Genomic DNA, 18963 nt, shown 5'->3' on the forward strand with positions numbered 1-18963 from the left:
TTAACCGATTTTAGCTGTAATGAGTATTTGGCTGTTGTTGGGCTGGGTTTTGCTGGTTTTATTGCTCTCCTTGCGTCCCGTGAGCTCCGCCTGAGCAGCCTCCCTGAAATCCGAATTTTGGGGGGTTTGTGCTATCCCTCTGCTCCCTTTGGAAGGACACAACATTCTGCCGCTGAAAATCCTCTTTTTAAATTATTATTATTGCAAAAAAACCCCGAATCCAAACCCGTCCTGCTCTGGACACTGCTGGGTTTGTTCGGATGCTTCCCCTGCACTCTGGGATTTTTGGGGGGGCTCCATCCCAGGCTGTGCCACCCCGACCTGCCCCTCTCGGCTTCCCCCGCTCTCACATCTGGGGCAGGGAACAAAGGCGCTTTGTGCTCCCTCTGGAGCGGAGTCCTTGTGAATTGTGCAGGAAAAGCAGCGCCTGGGGCTGAGCCAGAGCCTCCGAAGCTGCTGCGAGATTTCCATGCGTCTCTCGGCCTTGGGATGCTTTTCCTCCCTTTTGTCTGAAAGTCGCTTTTGCTTTCCTTCCCCAGCTGAGCGTGCTCCGCTCCCAGCTGGAACCGCTTGGGCTCATCAGTGGCCCCGCCCCGCTAATTAACTAATTAACCAATTAACCCCCCCGGGCTGCGCAGGTGCCGCCACTTTGGGGCTAATTAAGGGAAAAACGGCCCCGTGCCTTGCTTGGGATCCTTCCCGGGCTGTGCTGGGTACCAGGAGAGCTTTAAAGCTCCTTTACGTGACCACAGGGTCTGAATATTTCTAGGATTAAAGAGCAGCTGAGCTCGGCTTTTCAAATTTATTTTAATTTTTTTTTTTTTTTTTTTCTGAGAGCCTCTGATTCAGTTGTGGGCTTGCCTTCACCTGTCAGGTGTTTGAAGAGCTTCATAAACCTTATTTAGAGGTCCTGGAATTTTTGGCTGCACTCTTGAACCTCTGCAGCAAGTGCTTGTATCCGTGCTTTTCCTAGGGGAAAAAGGGAGGGATTTCCTAGGGGGAAAAATCTGTTTTTTTCAGGAGCTCTTTTCCTGTTCCTCCAGGGGCTGCTGGTGGGAAGAGGGCTCTGATTTGGGAATTGGCACTGGAGGGAACTGGAATGGGAAGCAGGAGCTGGTGCCTCCATGGTTGTCATCTGCTTTAGGAAGTGGGGATGGCTGGGCTGGTTTGTTTTCCTAACTGGAAAATTCTTCCCCTTTATCCCAAAGCACTCATTTCCCTCCTAACTGAAAATTAAAAAAAAAATAAAAATTGAGGGGAGACAAGGAGAAATCCCACGTTTGGTGAAGGACTTTGTTGCTGGAGGCAGAGATTTGGGAATGCTGTCCCCAAGGGAGGGAGGGGCAGTGTCCCTGCCAAGGTGGCTCTGCTGGGTTGAGTGAAACGAGTCCAGGATTTGACCCCATCCTTGGCTGGGGAGGTGCAGCACCATCCCTGGAAACTGAAAAATGAATTTATGAACACCTGGAGTGCTTGGGGCTCTCAGGGAGAGAATTGGAGAATGAAGAGCTGGGCTGGGGCAGGACCTGGCTCATCCCGTGTGCATCCAGGTCCTGGCAGCTTTTCCAAACCCCTCCTGAGCTCCATTTCTCTCTGCTGAGACCAAATTTCCCCTGGGATGTGCAGGAAAAGCCCCCAAAAGCCTGGGGTGGCACTGGGGGCACTGCCGGGGTGCAGGAGCTGCACATCTGCAGCACAGCTGGCTCAGTATCCCAGCCTTAGCTGGAGCAAATGTGGAAATAAATGGATTTTATTTCGGATCAGGTTGCAGCACAGCCCTGATAAATGAACATCCCATTTTCCCCAAATGGAGGAACCCAATCCTGGAGGTATCAGTGCATCTTTTAATGGCCTTGCTCTGGGAAACACAAGGATTCTGTTGAAATGGGGATGTAATGGTTCCTGCTTCTCCCTGCAAAGCCTTTTGAGCTGGGAAGGAGGCAGGGGATGGTTGGAATGCTGCTTCTTTGTGGGCAGCCCAGTTAAAATCTAATTATCCTGGTTATCAGTCAGTAAAAGGCTCTCCCAGAGAAAAGGGGGTTTTATCTCTATTTGTTTGACAGCAAACCTGAAATGCATCACTTGATACCATAACTGAGCTCTATTCACCCATTTCTGCCATTCCAACAGTAAAAAAAGGGGAAGTTTGATGCTCCCTTTAATGCCAAGAACTACAAAAAAGGTCAATTTAAGTTTTACTGGCTCGTTAATTCAAGCTGTTCACTCAAAGTGCATCTTTCCCATGCAATGGCCTAGCCTAAAAATGTTCTTTATTTGGGTTTGGAGATAAATGGCTCATCCAGGGAAAAGCTGCAGGCTCTGGAGAAGATCCTGCATCAGGGAGATGTGGAATAAGCCCACAAAATGGGCATGGAATGATGGGAAAATGGGAAAAGTTTGCTAAATCCAGGTGGGAATGTGGATGCAGCCACTCAGTGCTTGGTTTTGGGGGGCTCTGATGGGATGGAGCTGGATCCCAATTTTGCCAGGGGAAGCTGCAGGAAGAGAGGACAGGTTATCCTGGAATTCTTTTGTCTTTATGGAGGCTGACATTCAGGAATTGTCTTTGGAACCAGAGGGTTTTGTATCCCTGTGGAAAGCAGGTAACTGATCCCTGGATGAGCAATCCCTCCTGCTGGAAGCTCCACCTGTATGGGATGGAAATGCTGGTGGAGGGAAAGTTAAAAGTGCCCAGAAAACAAAATCTGGGTTTTGTACAGAGCCAGAGGGGTTGAGTTCCACACAGGAATGAAAACAAGACCTTGGAGGCTGAGGGTTTGTTCCTTTGGTGTTGGAGTTTTTTTTTTCCCTTTTTGGAATGGAATGGAGTCAAAACATGAGATTTTGGATAGGAAAGGCTCCCCCTCCCAGCACTCTGCCTCCCTCCATCCCTCTGGAGGCAGCTGAGGGATCATGCTGGACCTGGGATTCTGTTCCACCAAATATTGCCAGAATTAATCCCATCCCCTTGGACTGTTTGGGCAGAAAACATCAAGTTCCTTCCATGCAGCCAAGAGGAACCATATCCTGATCCCTAATCCCAAAAAAGCTGGGATGAAAAGCTTCACTCCCAGCCAGCAGAGATGGTCCTGCTTAAATCAAGTGCCACAGCAAACTTCCTGTGCCTGATTCTCTGCTTGAAATGGGAATGGTGCAAACACAGCTGGTGGCTCCTGCAGGGGCTGGAATGTCCCCACCTGGCAGGAGAGGGCCTCTGGTGCCATGGGGAAGTGCAGGTGCTAAGGACAAACCTGCCCTCACTTTGGATGAGGGCACAGCCCTGTTTTTCCAAGGAGTTCTGAGCCTTTTCCAAGTGTAACTCTTGGCTCACGGAGGCTTTGGGAGAGGATGGAGCTGTGGGAGGTGCTGGCTGCCAGCTGCTCTATAAAAGTCCTGCCTTGATCCTGAATCCCTTGGGAAGCTCATCCTGGGAGGGTCAGGCTGACCTAAATTCTGCTGGAGTGGCTGAGGTGGAGCTGAATGCCACCAAATGTGGCTTTGATTGTTCCCAGAGTGCATCCAGAGCAAGTGGAACGTGCAGGGAGCTTTGATTTCCTTGGAAAGCCATCGAGGCCAGAGCTGCTGCCACATGGTTGGGTTGGTTTCTTTGTGATCTCACTCCCTGATCCTTCTGGAGGAGTTTCAGGAGGAGCTTATCAGGCAGCTGGGAATGGCTGGGAGAATCCGTGAATTTATCAGACACCTGGGAGACTCTGGAGGAAACATTTCCTGGGATGAGCAGCTTTTCCTCTTTGAAGTTCCCATGGGTTCAAGGCAGACATTTCTTATCGAGGTGGTTTTTGAGGGGGGATGGAATGCCATGGGGAAGGAAAAGTCCATGTTTTTATGGAATTCCTGGATAACACTGGGCAGGGCAGGGTGTCTGCAAGAATTCCCCATGGGAGTTTGCAGCACTAAGGGCTGGTGCTGCTCACAGCTGCAATTCTGCACTCAGGAGTCTCCCAGAGCCTTGGGGGGTTTGGCTTCCTGAAGGTGCCACCTCCTTATCCTGGAACTGGGATGGAAATTTGGGCATGGGAATTATTGTGTGTTTGATCAGGGGATCCCCAATGCCTGAATCATGGAATGGCTTGGGTGGGATCTGTGAAAGTCCTCAAATCCAGCTCCTGCCGTGAGGATTCCCAACTTTCCACTGTCCCAGGGTGCTCCAAACCCCGTCCAGCCTGGCCTTGGGCACTGCCAGGGATCCAGGGGCAGCCACAGCTGCTCTGGGCACCCTCACAGGAACAATTCCTTCCCAATATCCCATCCAGCCCTGCCCTCTGGCAGTGGGAGCCATTCCCTGTGTCCTGTCCCTCCATGCCTTGTCCCCAGTCCCTCCCCAGCTCTCCTGGAGCCCCTTTAAGCTCTGGAAAGGGCTCTGAGCTCTCCCTGGATCAGCTGAACAACCTCAGCTCTCCCAGCCTGGCTCCAGAGGGTTTCCATCCCTCAGAGCCTCTCCTTGGCCTCCTCTGGACTCACTCCAGTAGCTCCATGTCCTGATGTTGGAGTTCCCAGAGCTGGAGCTGCTGTGGGGTCTGACCTGAGCGGGATAGAAGGGAAGAATCCCCTCCTTCCCCTGCTGACCCTGGGCAGGAGGATTCCCTGTGCTCACCTCCTGGGTGCCATCCCCCCTTCCCAGAAGGGTTTTCCTCCCTGTATGTGCCTTGGACAAGGTTCAAACAGAGGGAAATGGGGTTGGAATCCCAGCTGTGCTCAGGATTAGCCCAGTCCAGGTGTCCTGGTGACATCTGCACACCTGGGCACTGCTGGCCCAGCTTGGCTGGGTTCCCTCTGCAGCTCCAGGGGAAGATTCCCTGCTGTTGGTGTGCAGGAATTGTTTCATGGAGCAGGAACATTTACACTCCAATCCTCCTCCTTTTGGGCAGAGGACAGTCCAGGCCCATTTCTCCAGCCTTGCTTTCATTAGTGCGGGGCTGCAGTTCATCAAGCCCCATAAATATTTATATCCTGAGCATTCCTTGGAGCACTGCAAGCCCTGGCCGTGATTTGAGGGGATGCTTTGTGTTGTTTGTTGTGCAGCAGCTTTGCCATGGATGCTCTGACAGGGAATTCCCTGGTGCTCAGCAGGGAGGCACGTTCCCCTCTAGGTGTGTTTGTGAGCCTGGTAGGAGCTGTCCTGCTCTCAGTGTTCCCCGAGTGGGTGTGGAGCAAAGCTCGGTGGGGATTCCCCCATGGATGCTCTGAGTCCAAAGGATTTGCAGCTCTGCCAGCCCTGAATGCTCAGAAATCAGGAGCTGTTTCCAAAAAATCATGGATTTGTAATAAATGAGGGAATGGAGGGGGATTCTGGCTCGTTTCCCAAGAGCTGTGGTTCTGGGTGAGATCATGGAATGGTTTGGGTGGGAAGGGACCTCAAAACTCCTCCAGTCCCACCCCGGCCATGGCAGGGACACCTCCACCATCCCAGGGTGCTCCCAGCCCCGTCCATCCTGCCCTGGAACATTCCAGGGATGTGTCCCCTCACTTGAGAGGCAGGAAATGCCAATGTTGGCTCTAATGGATGAGGATTTATTGGGATTTTAGTGGCATTTGGATTTTGGACCTTGTTCTTGCTGCTCTAACGAACCTGGTTGGTTGTTAAGCCATCAGTGCCAGTGGACATCACTGGGAATGACAAGAATGGAATTACAGAATCATTTAGATTGGAAAAGACATTTAGGATCATTGAGGCCAAGCATGTCCTGAAGTTTTAGGTGTTTAACTGTTGATTTTATTTTTTTTAACTGAGAAAATGAAAATAAAATGGTCTTTCCTGAAGGTTTTTCCAGAGTTCCGTGGAGTAAATGGGATGTGTGGCTATTCCTAATATTTATACTGCCAAAAAATTCCCTGATTTGGTGCCTGAAGGAATCAGCTGCTGGAGGAACCTGTGCATGTTACTTCCATATGAAAGGATTCCTTTGAGACTGCTTAATATTTTTCTTCCAAACCTTTTATTTGTTAGAATGAACGATTTCTGGAGAATAAAAGGAGGAGAATTATTAAAAATTATTAATTATAAATAAATATTAATAATTATTCAAAATTATTATTATTATCAGAAGTTCCTGGTGTAAAGAAAAATACAACCCCAAAGTCCCTACTATTTAATCAGTAAATCTAAGTGTTAACAGCTTTAATGAATTAATTGTATATATTTTGTTCAATTAGAGGATATATTTATTTTAAATTTTAATAGAATATTAATTTTCCTTCTCTCTTTTTTCCAGGCAGGATTATTGACTCCACACTGTGAGAATTCCCCTCCTGAACACCTGTGCCAGGTACTGCATTTCTTTCATTGCATTTCTGTGCTGTTTTCCTGTTGAATGCCACTTCCAAAGGTTTTAATGCTGGAATATTTGTGCTGTGCTTGCATTTGAATTTTACTTTTGGTGGTCTGGGCTCCGTATTTTGCTCCCTGGCATCTCAGATTTTAATTGCAGGAAGAGGTGGTGGAGCCTTGGAAAAGAGGGATATTGTGCAGAGTGAATTGAGATTCTCGAAGGCCTTGGAAAACCCAAGATCTTTACTCCCTGTTGCTCCTGCATAGTGTGGTGAGGGACTTTGAAAACAGAGATGTTTTTGTGCAGGGTGAATCAAGGTTCATGGAGGTCTTGGAAAACGTGGGAATTTTGGTTCCTCCTAAAGCTCATGGTGAAGTGTGAAAATGGTGATCCTTGGAAACAGGGATATCCTTGTACAGAGTGAATTGAGGGGTTCATGGAGCCTTGGAAAATCAAGGATCTTTGTTCCAGTTGTTCCCAGAGCTCATGGTGAGGGCCCTTGGAAACAGGAATTCTGTTGTGCAGAGGGACTGGAGGTTCACGGAGGCCTTGGAAAACCTGGCATCTCTGTCCGGATGAGCACCTGGGCGTCTCCGCCGCTCCGGTCGTGCTCTCCCCGTGCCTGTGTAACTCAATCTTCCTCCCAGCTGTTCCTGATCCCAGATGGAGCCTGTCAGGAGGAGCAGCCCCATGTGTGACCTGAGCCATCCCCGTGGCTCGAGTGTCTGAAATCCTTTCATGCTCCTGTCAGCCCGAGCCCCCCACCCGTTTCATCACCTCGCAGCTCTGGCGTGTGCCGGCACGCAGCGCCCGAGGTGGGCTGGGGAGCGCTTGACCAATTTCTGGGATGGTTTTCAGATGGGATTTTATTGGTTTATGAATTGTTACCTCTGTTTCCTCTCCTAAAGGAGGCTGCAGAAGTAGAGAGGGAATCAAGGCCAATTCTCCCTCTTTCCCAACACGGGGAAGCCAATCCCGTGCATCAGCCCCGCTCCCGTCACGTGCTCATCCTCCACGGATATTTTCCAATCCCAAACCCGGCACTGAGCCTCGCTGGTGTTTTTTGCTCCTTTGTTTATTCCCCAGCCGCTGGGGATGAGCGCAGAACCCCGCTGGCAGGAACATTTGTGGGAAATCACATCACGTTGCACGTTTACGCGAGGCCAAATCCACCAGAGAGCCCCCGGCGAGCGCTCGCGCGGCCACGGAACAGATTCTGTTCCCATTACTCACCAGAGAGGCTCGCTGGGTGTTTATAGCTGTTGGGTGGGCAAGAAGGTTGGGAAGAGCCGGGATTTGTTGGAGCCTTTGATGGTTGAGGCTTGGGTGGGAATGAAAGCAGCTGGCCTGGCTTGAGTCATGGGGTGGCACTGGTAGCCCTGACTCGTGGTAACTCATTTCTCACTGGAGTAACACGTTTCTGTCTGTGGTGACTCGGGTTTGCCTGCTCAGCTTCTTCCTCAGAGCTGCAGGCATTGCTGGAAGGCTCCGAGTCAGTTTTATGGGTTGTTATGACTCGGCCTAAGAGCCGGATTTGCCGGATAAAGGAGCCGAGGGCTCTTTGTTAATGAAATGTGAGGACTTCATTTAGCAATTCCCGCTTAGTGCCTGTGCTCCTGGAGAGCTGCTCCTGAGTGATGGCTGGTCCCAAATTCTCTGCTCCCAGTGCCCTGCACTAATGGATAATTTTGTGTTTTCCTTGGAGAACACTGGGAAAAGCAGCTGTGGCTTCAATGCTCAGATTGAACTTCACAGCTGAGTAAAGCATCCCTTGATGGCTCTGCTTTCCTGCAGGGGAGGAGAAAGCCCCAATAAACTGTTCCAGTTGTGGTTCTGGAGACAAATGTGGGCTCTGGTGGACACTGGTTAAATGGAGGTCAAGCAAAAAGTTGCCTCATCCTTGAAGGATTTGCTTGACAAAGGTAGCTGGAATAAAGCCGGGTGTTTTTCTGGAGGGCTGGCCGTGTATCTGAGGAGAACAATTAGTGTTTTACAGGCTGAAGCCACACCAAAGGATCCAAAACTGGCTGAGACATCTGAAAGAAAAATCCTCCTCATCAGGGAGGTTGGTGCTTGGGCTCAGTGAGCTTGGCCTGCTCTTGTTCCATCCCCTCCTTGGCGACCCCGAGTCCTGATAGAATTCCTGCTGCTGGAGCTCAGCCTTGGCTGGGGAGGGCAGGGTGGTGGTGGAGGAGCTGTGCTCTGGGAGCTTTGCAAAGCTCAGCCCACGGAGATGAAAAGGGCTGGGATGCAGCTGGAGCTGGGGTTGAGGCAGGGGTGCTCCCCATGGCACTTCCAAGGGAATAAATAAAACCTTTGGGAGCTCCCAAAAGGTCACTAGGGTGCTGGGATGGGTGTGAAGGGAAGCCCCATGTCCCTCACCAAATTGGTCCTATTTTTCTTTTCCAAAGGATGTCAAAATGTAGAAGTTAGTGTGAAAAAAAAGGGCTAAAAAAATGAGAGCAAGAGATTGAAAAGCTCTTAATCTACTGCATTTCTGAAGAAAAAGCTAAAATAAATGGAGTGAGTTGGTATTTATGCACTGGGATTGTTTTGAAAGAGAAAACTTTGGAAACAAAAGGATAAGATAGAGTGAGAATCCGAGCTGGAAGTGAAACCCCAGCACTTTCTGCCTTGGCCAAGGCCCAGCCTTTGTGATGGAAGTGCCACAGAGGATTTGCTGTCCCCTGCTGCTCCTCAAACCAGCCCTGCACAGCAGGCTGCTCAGCCAGAACCCCAATTTTAGGATTTTATGTAGTTTTGGGGGTTTATGGAGTGGGGGAGTGAGGAAATGGGATTGTTGGGGCGGTGCAGGAGGTCAGCACAGATGAGTTCATGGTCCCTTCAGGACTCACAGCTTTGTGAAGAAATGCGCTTGAAAATCCTCTGGTATTGCAGGGGAAGGGATTTTTGTTCCTGGGGATTTACAGGAGATTGAGACCACAGGAAGATCCTTGTTGGCTGCAGGTCCCACCACGAGGTGCTGGCTCCTGTGTCCCTGCTGTGGTCCTCAAGGGAGTGAAGTTCCTGGAGCTCGTTACTCTAATGAGTTTTCTCTCATTAGGCATCACAAAATAATATTTAAAGGACACACTGGTCAAAGAAAGCAGTTGGTTGTTGGGTGCTTTTAGGTGTTTTTATATTATGAATATTTGGATTTGAGGGCAGCTTGGTGCCTTGCACTGGGAACTCTGAAATGAGCAGTGGATTTTAGAGAAAAATCCTAAAAGGAAGCTCTGTGTCTCCTTTTTCTTCTTTTCATTTCAATCTGATTTATCTCCAGACATCTCCATAGGTACCATTCCCTTGTCATGTTCAGAGTTCCATCAGGACAGACATCTGAAACAGAGGGTGGTGATAAATCCCCCCCTTAAATCCCATTTATTCACTTTCCAAAATGAGTCATCTGGGGAAAACAAATATTTGACTGTGTAGGAAAACCAGGGAATAAAAATATTTCCAGGTCAGCTGTGTGACTGATGATCAGTTCTGGTTCTGATCCTGTGCTGGGGGACTGATCCCAGTGGTTCTGTGCTCCCTGAAATCCCATTTTTCCTTCAGGCTGTGCTGTGCCTGTCCTGCCTTTCAGTCCAATTCCATTTTGCTGCTTTAATCATAAACCTGAGTGACTTTAATGAGCTGTGTTGTGCTGAATTGCTTCCAGACTGGAGGTGAAGTGCCTCCAAGAGGAGGTAGATAATGTTCTCCATGTGATCCTGTTGGGATGGGACTGAAGGATGCTGAGGAGTTTGGGGGTGTTCCCCTGGTTTTGTCATCGTTTGAGCTGGAAAGGAAACACCTCTGGCTGTCCCCTGGAATGTGAACCATGTCCATCATGGATTGGGGTTGTTGGGATCCATCTGCTCTGGCAGGGGAGGAGCAGAGTGCTGTGAAAAATCAAGTTCAGAGCCCTTGGAGCTGAGCAGATCCCTGTGGTCACAGCTGGGTGGGACTGGGAGGGTGAACATCCCTCAGTGTGGCACAGGGGATGAGCTCCTGAGCCCTGTGAGGAGCTCAGGAAGCTCCCAGGCTGCCCAAGGACAAAGAATTGGTGTTCCAGGGGTGCAGGGTGGCCCTGGGGACACAGCTCTGCTGGCCTGGCAGCATCTCCAGGCTGTGGAAGCTGGGAGAAGCCTCCCCAGGGCCATCAGCTCAGAACTTGCAGGAGGGATTTAATCACAAAATTTATTTGGCTCTGAAGCCTTTTTGGGGCAAAGCAGTTCCTGGGGATGTCCTGGAAAACCAGAAGGTAGCTGAGGGGTTCCTGGGGGTGTTCTGGAAAACCAAAACTGGCAGAAGGGTTCCTGGAGTTGCTCTGAGAAAGAAAAAGTGGTGAAGTCATTCCTGGGGGTGTTCTAAAAAACCAAGAAGGGGCTGAGTGGTTCTTGGGGATGTTCTGGAAAACCAAAAAGGTGCTGAGTGCTTCCTGGGTTTGCCCTGAGCTGGCTGTGGCCCCTGGGGTGGCAGTGCCAGGCTGCCACAGTGGGCTGGTGATGCCCAATTCCAAATAACATCCAGCTCAGAAAGAGGAAAAAAGCCCTGCAAAAAGCAGCCAGGATGATTGGACTGATCAATTTTTTTGTCACTTATCTCCAAGATTTGAAAAGCTTTCGTGGGAATGGGAGGGAAATCAGCTGCTCTGGGGGGCAGGAAATGGAATCTGGGGGCCCAGCTCCCTGTGCCTCAGTGGGAGCATGGCTGTCCCCACAGGAGCTGTGCAGACGTTTCTTTTTATCCCAAACAGAGCAATTTCCTGCCTCCCTCCTGTTCCTGTCTGCCCGTGCTTCCCCAGGAGCCCTGCAGCAGCAGGAATGTGGCATCTGTCAACACGTGCTGCAGGAGAAGCACAGGAGCTGAGAGTGGGGCTGAGTGTGTCTGAAATAATTTCATTATTTATGTGCTGCTGGAGGAGCAGGCAGGATGTGGGGAGCACCAGGACTGTGGGCTCAGAGGGCAGAGGAGGTGGCAGAACTGCAGGTGACAGATGTGGCAGTTGTGGTGGCATGAGGTCAATCTGGAATTACTGAAAGGAGCAGATTTCAACAGGGTTTAGTCTGGGGCAGCTTCAGCTCTGTGGGACTTGGAGCTCTCTTACACCTGTTGGTTAATTTGCTTTTTTGGCCAAAACTCTTCTCCTGCTGCATCCTGAGGTGCTGGCACCTCTTGGAATCATAGATTGGAGGCCCTGGAGCATCACTTGAATTTCCAACCTGTTACTTCCCAGTGAATTTAATCCAAGTTTTTGGGTTCATTTGTTTAAACATTAAATACTGGGCTAAATCTGAATTCTCCCTCTTGGGTTGGATGTGGGGGTCTCCTGGAGGTTTTTTATGCCATGTGAAATCTCCATCACACCTCATTTATCCAATGCAGGTGCCACCAGCAAAAAAAAAAAAAAAAAAAAAAACCAAAAAAAAACCCCCCAAAAAAAAACAAAAAAAAAAACCACCAAAACTTGTCCTGAATGGGCTCCTCTCTTGTAATGCTGAGTTTATTGATCATTTAAACCTTAAATATTGGGCTGAATTCAAATCACTTTCCCCTCCTGGATTGGACCTGGGAGTCTCCTGAAGGTTTTTAAACCCCGAATCTCCATCACACCTGATTGATGCCCCCAGAAAAAAAAAAATAAAACAAAAGCCTTGTCCTGAGTCAGCTCCTGTCTCATAATGCTGAAAAATGAGACCTTTGGTAACTGGGGCAAGAAAAGTGCTTTGATTATCATCATTCCCTGCCCCAATATTGCTGCTGCTGGGCAGGGAGGGGAAGGATGGGCTGGCAGGAGCTGAGGATGCTGATTCCATTCCCTCTGGCTCCAGGTGGGACTGTCCAGAGCAGCTCCCTGAGCCCAGGGATGGATTTCAGGAGCAGGGGATGGCTTTGAGCTGAGCCTACAGAACAGTGCCCTCTCGTGTGCTGACAGGGCTGCGAGCTGCACTCCCTCCCTAACTCCTCCTGGATTCTGGAGTGTGCAGAAGGAATTCAGCCTGACCTGTGTGCACAGGTTGTTATTTGTATTTTTTCCTCTCTGTGGCACAATGGCTCTAAAGATTTTTTGTGACAGATTTTAAGTTATGTTAATGAATGATATTTTTTAATATAATTTATAGTTCAATAAACTGATTTTTTTTTTTTAAATTCTAATAGGGAAAAATGTTGCAGTGTGATGCAAAGGCCTAACAGCTCTATTTTATTTTATTTTGATGTTGAAGCTGGCAGAGGTTGCTCTGTCTGGCAGCAGCTGAGCTCAGGTTTAAGGTGTAGATCCCAATTTCAGAATGATCCCAAAAGAGAAAACCCACCATGACTATTTGCATTTCTGGGTGGTTTTGGTTTGGCTTTTCCCATCATTGTTTGTCTCTGCAGTGGGACTGTTTGAAGTGCTCAGTGAGGTTCAAATCCTTCTTTTGCCAGAGATTTTGCAGATTCCAAACCTGTGTCCTCTCTCCTGTGCTGCTCTTTGGGCACAGCCTCCCAGTCCAGCCCATTTTCTCCATCATTTCCCTGTCTGGGGATGATGAATCCCATTCCTGATCTCATGGAATCATTGAGGCTGGAAAGGAGCTCCAGGATCAGCCATTCCAGCCCTGCAACCTGTGGCAGTGCTGCTCCTCATGGTTCATTCTCATTTATTCTCATGTTTTACTCTTGGCTACTCCTTGCATGATCTAAGTTTGGGATTTATCCGGGTGAAGTTATCCAGCCTGGAGCTTTGTCTGCTCCATGGACAGATGTTATTTCATGTCTGGGTAAATATGGAGAAATCAGCTTCATTCCAGGCCCATATGTGAAATAAAAATGCTTCAGTGCTTTTAGGCTGCTCCCACAGTAAATGGACCTACAAATTAATATTCTTTGGGATTGTAGCAGAACCTGTGCTGGGAATTAACTTGATTTGAGGGTGTGTTTTCTGAGCAGATTTAAAAATAATTCCTCTGGTAAAACTTAGGTTTTTTGTGGGCTTTGTAATGCTGCTTTGCCTGTGCCTCCTCCTGCTTCAGGAGAGTGATTTTTGCCTGATTTTCCCTGTGATTTGGGGGTGTTTTCATGCAGGATGGATGGAGCCTGTCCTGAAGTGCAGAGTGCATGTTCAATAAACAGCCAGTGTGGGCCCTGCTCATGTTGGGTGTGTTTCCCTGGTTTTTAGGAAGGGGATGTGTTTGGATGGAGGATTTCTATTTTGTGCTCACTCCAAGGGCTGAGATCCCGTGTTTGGATCAGCCAAGGGAAGTCAGGAGCTGGAATTGCCTCAACCAGAGATGGTGTCCATGTGGATGAGCTTGGAGCACTGCCTGACATCTTTATGATCTTGCTGTGAAGGGTTGGCCTGGATGACCTTTAGTGTCCCTTCCTACCCAAATGATCCCAAATTTCTGTGGGATCTGGGTTGTCCTTGGTGGCGTTTCCCTGTGGTTGATCCTGTTTTGCTTCCAGCACTTTTCCTGCTCAGTTCCTGGCTGTGAGGATGGAGATTCCAGAGTGACCCTCATGGAGCCTCCTCTGCTCACAGCCCCAGCGTGCTGGGGGAAACAAACATTTCTTGATTTTTGCCAAGTGGAACAATGGAAATTCCCATTCCAAGGGCTGGGTCCCTCCAACCCAAACCAACCTGTGGAAGCTCTGGCCTTGCAGAGGAGCTGGATCAAACCAGCTCTGGGGAATCTGCAGGGTTTTCCCAGAGAGTGGTTGTGAGTGGGGCTGGAGCCCCAGCTGGTTTGGAGAATCTGGGTCACAAGGGGCAAATAAACCAGGAAAAATCCCTGGGAATGCTGGTGCTGTGCTCCAAGATGCTGCTGAGAGAACAAGAAGCTGCTCAGGCAGAGTGTGGGATTTAACCTGGGAGAGGATTGTCCTTCTGGTCCTGTTCAAGTCAGGGAAAATGATTTAGTGTGCAGATTTCTCAGTTTGAGTCAATCAGTTTCCCATTTTTCTCTTGGAAACCAGGTAGGAGAATCCTGAGCATTGGCAAACCTGGATGGGAAGGGCTGGTGCTGCACCCCTGCTTCTCTTGTTAACTAATTCCAAATTTGCTCTGAGCTTGGTGCTGACTCCAGAGTGGAGAGGCAGCACTAATCCCACTGTCCTGACCAAGGGAGGTGCCAAAATTTGGGATACTCTGTTCAGGGAAGCCCAGCTGATGCCGCAGGGTGCAGGACTGGGCTGTGGTGGTCCATGCTGGGCTGCTGGGGCCTCAGAGCTCTGAATTTCTTGCCTGAATTTCTTGTGACACCAGAATTATCTCCCTGACATTGTGCCTGCATGCAAAGGCTGCACCAGCAATTCCATGTTCTTTTAATCCCCCTGCTCGGATAAAAATCAGATGGGAACAAATGTGCAGCACATGAGGACTAAAGACTTTTATTACAGTATCTTTTTAATTATCAAGGTGGGGAATCACGTTTTACAAAGTCCAGTAAATTGAATTTTATTATGGTTTGTGTGAGGACTTATTTAATAGCAGGCTGCACGAGACACTGCCACAATTCCTCTTTTTTTCTGGAGGTTTATTTGTTGCTCTTGAACTCGGGGAAAACGAGCTGGGGCTGGAAGCAGAGGGTTGCAGATCTAACCAAGGGATGGTTCATGTTCATGGTTTAGATTAGCTGAGTTTAATTCCAGATTGTGTGCACTTGGAGCAGCTGGGAAACCCAGACCAGGCAGTTGGGCTTTATTAGGAAAGAGCTCCTGCTCTTTTCAATCGGTGCTTTGGGAAGTCTCAAATCCTGAATTATGGCTGTTTGCTTTGGAAGGAGCTGCAGTTCTGCTCTCTGCTCCTTGCTGTTGGAATTCAGGGCTTCTGTGGAGCCTCCTGCCTGGTGCAGGTGTGGAGAGGGGATGGATTTGGTTCCCTAAGCTGGGAACTGCTGGGTTATCCATGGAATCATGGAAGGGTTTGGGGTGGAAGGGATCTTAAACTCATCCAGTTCTACCTTCTGCTGTCCCAGTCTTGTCCAACCTGGCCTGGGACACCGCCAGGGATGGGGCAGCCACGGCTTCTCTTGGAATTCCATCCCAGCCTCTTCTCACCCTCCCAGGGAAGTTTTCCTTCCCAATATCCCATCCAGCCCCACTCTGGTGAAAATCACAGTAATCTGTGGGTTTGTGCTTTGTTGGGAATTTTTTCATTAACACTGAGGTCTGTTCGCAGTGTTTTCAGCTCTGGGTGGTGAAAAGTTCCCCTCTTGGATTTCAGATTTATTATTTGGATTTATTTGGTTGTCTTCCCTGTTTCTGACAGTTTACAGTCTCTGGGAGGGTCAGTCCACACAAAAAGCCCTTTCAGTTCTGGATGCTGCTGCAAACAAAAGTTATGAGCAGTATTTTGGATATCAAGTTCTGTGTGTTGAGGAAATGCCAGTTTGAGGGAATTGCACATGGATCCCCTTTCCCAAATTTGTGTCTGGAAATGCAACAGACAAAACTGATCCCTGAGCTGAGTAAATGGGAACACAAGTTACAACTTGCACATTGAGGTTCCAATGTGATCAGGTTTATATTCCCATTTTAACTCCTAAGAAGAGTTTTGGAAATGAAAATCAATCCTATAAACCCATGGAAGACCTTTCTGGCCCCATGGCTACAGCAAACACAGACATTTAAGAGATGATTTTCATATGCATGGAGTCTTCTTAGAATTCTGGAAGGGAACAGTTTGTCTGGGATTCATAATAAATTATTCATCCTTTTATTACCATAATAATCGCTTTTTATGGTTACCCAAGTGAATGTTATTATGAAAGCACAGAAAAATCTATTAATTATTTTCCAGGTTTTTACAGTATTTCGGTTTTTTCCTCAATTTTTCCCCATTCTGGGAGCTTTTTTGACGTTATCAGAAAACAAAGTTATTTTTTTCCAGAGATAAGTCTCTCCACACACTTGTTTTGTGTATCAGAGCTGGAAGAACATGAGATCACCTTATCCAGAGAAAATGCCAGTCTGGAGGCCTCTTCCCTGCTTTTTGGTCCCTATGGATCCTGGGGTGTTTCCTTTTAACCTTGTGTAGGTCCATAATTTACTTATAAAAAAATCAAAAACATTGGGTGGGGTCTTAAAAATAAGAAATGCTGCCTTGTGCCAGGAACAACTGGAAGCAGCCTGGAATGGAGGATTTCCCCCCTTTAATAGGAAGAGGGTTTAGTGCTGATTAATAGGAGCCTCCAGTGCCTAAATTTGTCCAGAGTTTCACAGGGATTTGTGATAAATTTATAAATTCTTGTTCACAACCTGGTTGTTGGAGGGATGGATGTTTGTTGGTTGGATTTTCCCCAAATAAATGATTCCTGTGTGGATCAGCAGCTCCCAATGACATTTATTTCCATGGTTTTGACCAGCCTGGTCTGTGGAAGCTCAGCCTCAGCAGGGGTTGGGATGAGGGGAGATTTAAGGTCCTTTCCAACCCAAACCATTCCAGGATCTTCTGGAAGTTTCCCAGAGAGCATGGACTGGGTTGTTGCTGTGGAGTTTGTAATAATTCTGGCTTTGGAGGGAAAAGCTTAGTGGAATGTTGTTGAACCACGATATTTGGTGGTGTTAGAGGCTGAGGGAGTGTGAAAAGGACAGATAAATCTTGGTTTGTGTGTCTCTTGATGGGCTGAGTCTCAGGTAATGCCAAGTTCAAGGTTGCCTGTGATGCTCTTTGGGTCTGTAAGTGATGTGGAGCACTGAACACTAGGGAATCTTGGAATAATCAAGGGATAAGCTTGGAATTCTTCAGTGAGATCAGCTCTGTTGGTCATTGTGTGGTGCTGATGACACCGAGGTCGTGGTTCAATGCCTGGATGGGCCTCACTTAAGAGTTGGACTTGATCCCTTCCCACTCAGAATATCCAGTGACCTGGAAATAAAGTGGGAATGAAAAATGCTTCCAGAGCTTCCAAAGTGCTTAAGAAAATCAGTTTTGCACGTTGGATCTCCTGAGGGAATCCTGCTGGATGGGTCCACGTGGTTCTTGTGTGACCCCGCGCGTGAGGGAGTTTGGGGGTGGGAGATGATGATAAAAGCCCAGCACAGCTGGGAGGTTGATCCTGGCTCATCCCAAATCCCTGATTTTCTGCTTGTGACCCAAGGTGGGTCCGAGAGGACCGGGTTCAGCAGGAGAGCTCAGCACATTCCTAAGCCTAGGCACAGGCCTAACCCTGTGGAGCAGCATCCTGGGCTGCAGCCTGGAGAAATATTCTCCAGAAGAACTCATCTTTGGAGCTGGCTTGGTTCTGAGCATCCATTTGGCCTCTGGGTGTTGGAAGGATTGGAAAAGTGTCACATTTTGGGGCCTGTGTGGGGTCTGGGGTCCCCTTTTGGGGCCTTGGGTCCCCTTGTGGGGCCTGTGCTGGGCCCAGCCCAGTGCACACCCTTCCCATGGTGTTTAAACCCTTCCTACATGCAGAAAATCCTGGATAAATACACTCCAGGCTATTTTATGGTGCTTCCCTCATGGCCCTGCTTCACCCACCAGCAGATCCAGTAGCCCTTTGGCCACCTGGTTTTGGTGTTGGCTTCTTGTCGCCAGGAACGTGGCACTGGAAGCTGGGAGAAGCTGCTGGGAGCTGAATTCTTCCCTGCCAGATGCCAAGGAGCTGCTTGTCCAATTTTTTTCCTGTTCTGAGTTTATTATATTAATAGAGAAGAAGTGCTTAAAGCCCTCAGTGGTTGCTCAATGTAGCCTTTGGCACCACACACAGCAGTGGTGGAAAAAAAGCAAACAGAAGTGTGAAGAGCCCGACAAAACACATGGAAAATATCTTGTATTATATAAATAGGCTCAATGCCTGTGCCTCAAGTGCTGCCTCTCATTCGAGTAAATTCCTCCCACCAAGGAGGCAGAAAAATCAGAAATTCAGAGGTGGGAGCAATGAAAAGGGGGAGCAGTTGAGTGTTCTGGAGGTGTTTTGCCCACAGTGGATTTTTAGAATGGTTGGAAGGAATGTAAAGGAAGGAGATGCAATGATTTGAAGGTTGTTTCTGAGAACACACAACAAAAGAGGTGCTTGAACGGGAAAATCTTCACACTGGGTTGTCAGATGTTGGGGGTGTTGCAGAATCAAGCTGGGACCATGAGTTCCACAGCTTGACACTAAGATAAGAGCTGAATGAAGTTACAAAACCCAAGAACTCCAAAACTAAAACACCAAACAACTGCAAAAATCCCCAACAAAAATCCCAACTAAAGAACACCAAGAATGGGAATGTTTTAGTGGTGAACATAGTGCTGCTGGGTTAATGGTTGGATTTGATGTTCTGAGAGGTCTTTTCCAACATTAAGGATTCCAATGACATGAGATGAACACAGGGGTTTATAACAGACCACAAATGATTTGGGTTTTTTGTTTGCTGTCATAATTTGGGGGAGTTCCTTCCTCTCCATGTGCTGGCACAGGTGCTGGTGGTGCACAGGTGAGGGTCCTGTCCAGGAGATGTGGTAGTACCTCCAGTACATCCAGATCATTTCAGGAAAATTGCCTTTGTAATTCTTTCTGTGATCCAGGGATTTGGGGCTTTTGGGGATGGAGAACCCTGAGGGCTCCCAATACAACCTCCCCTCTCCATCCTCTAAGGAGCATCCTGCCTCTTATCCACCCCCTCTTATCCATTCTCTGCTTCCATCATCTTTCATCTGCCCTTAATTAACTTTTCCAATTCTGCTGAGCGTACAACATCCCCAGATTAACCTAAG

At 48.4% G+C, this 18963-nt stretch overlaps 1 long non-coding RNA gene across 1 annotated transcript in view; it reads left to right on the forward strand.

Annotated features, from left to right (window-relative positions):
• LOC131563697 (uncharacterized) overlaps window positions 1-18963 on the forward strand; it is a 31777-nt gene that overhangs the window by 682 nt on the left and 12132 nt on the right. The window contains exon 2 of the long non-coding RNA XR_009275314.1: window positions 6234-6287. This is a non-coding gene — a long non-coding RNA (uncharacterized LOC131563697). The remainder of the gene's footprint in view (window positions 1-6233; window positions 6288-18963) is intronic.

Source organism: Ammospiza caudacuta, chromosome 13 (assembly GCF_027887145.1).
Source record: "Ammospiza caudacuta isolate bAmmCau1 chromosome 13, bAmmCau1.pri, whole genome shotgun sequence".
NCBI lineage: Eukaryota > Metazoa > Chordata > Aves > Passeriformes > Passerellidae > Ammospiza > Ammospiza caudacuta.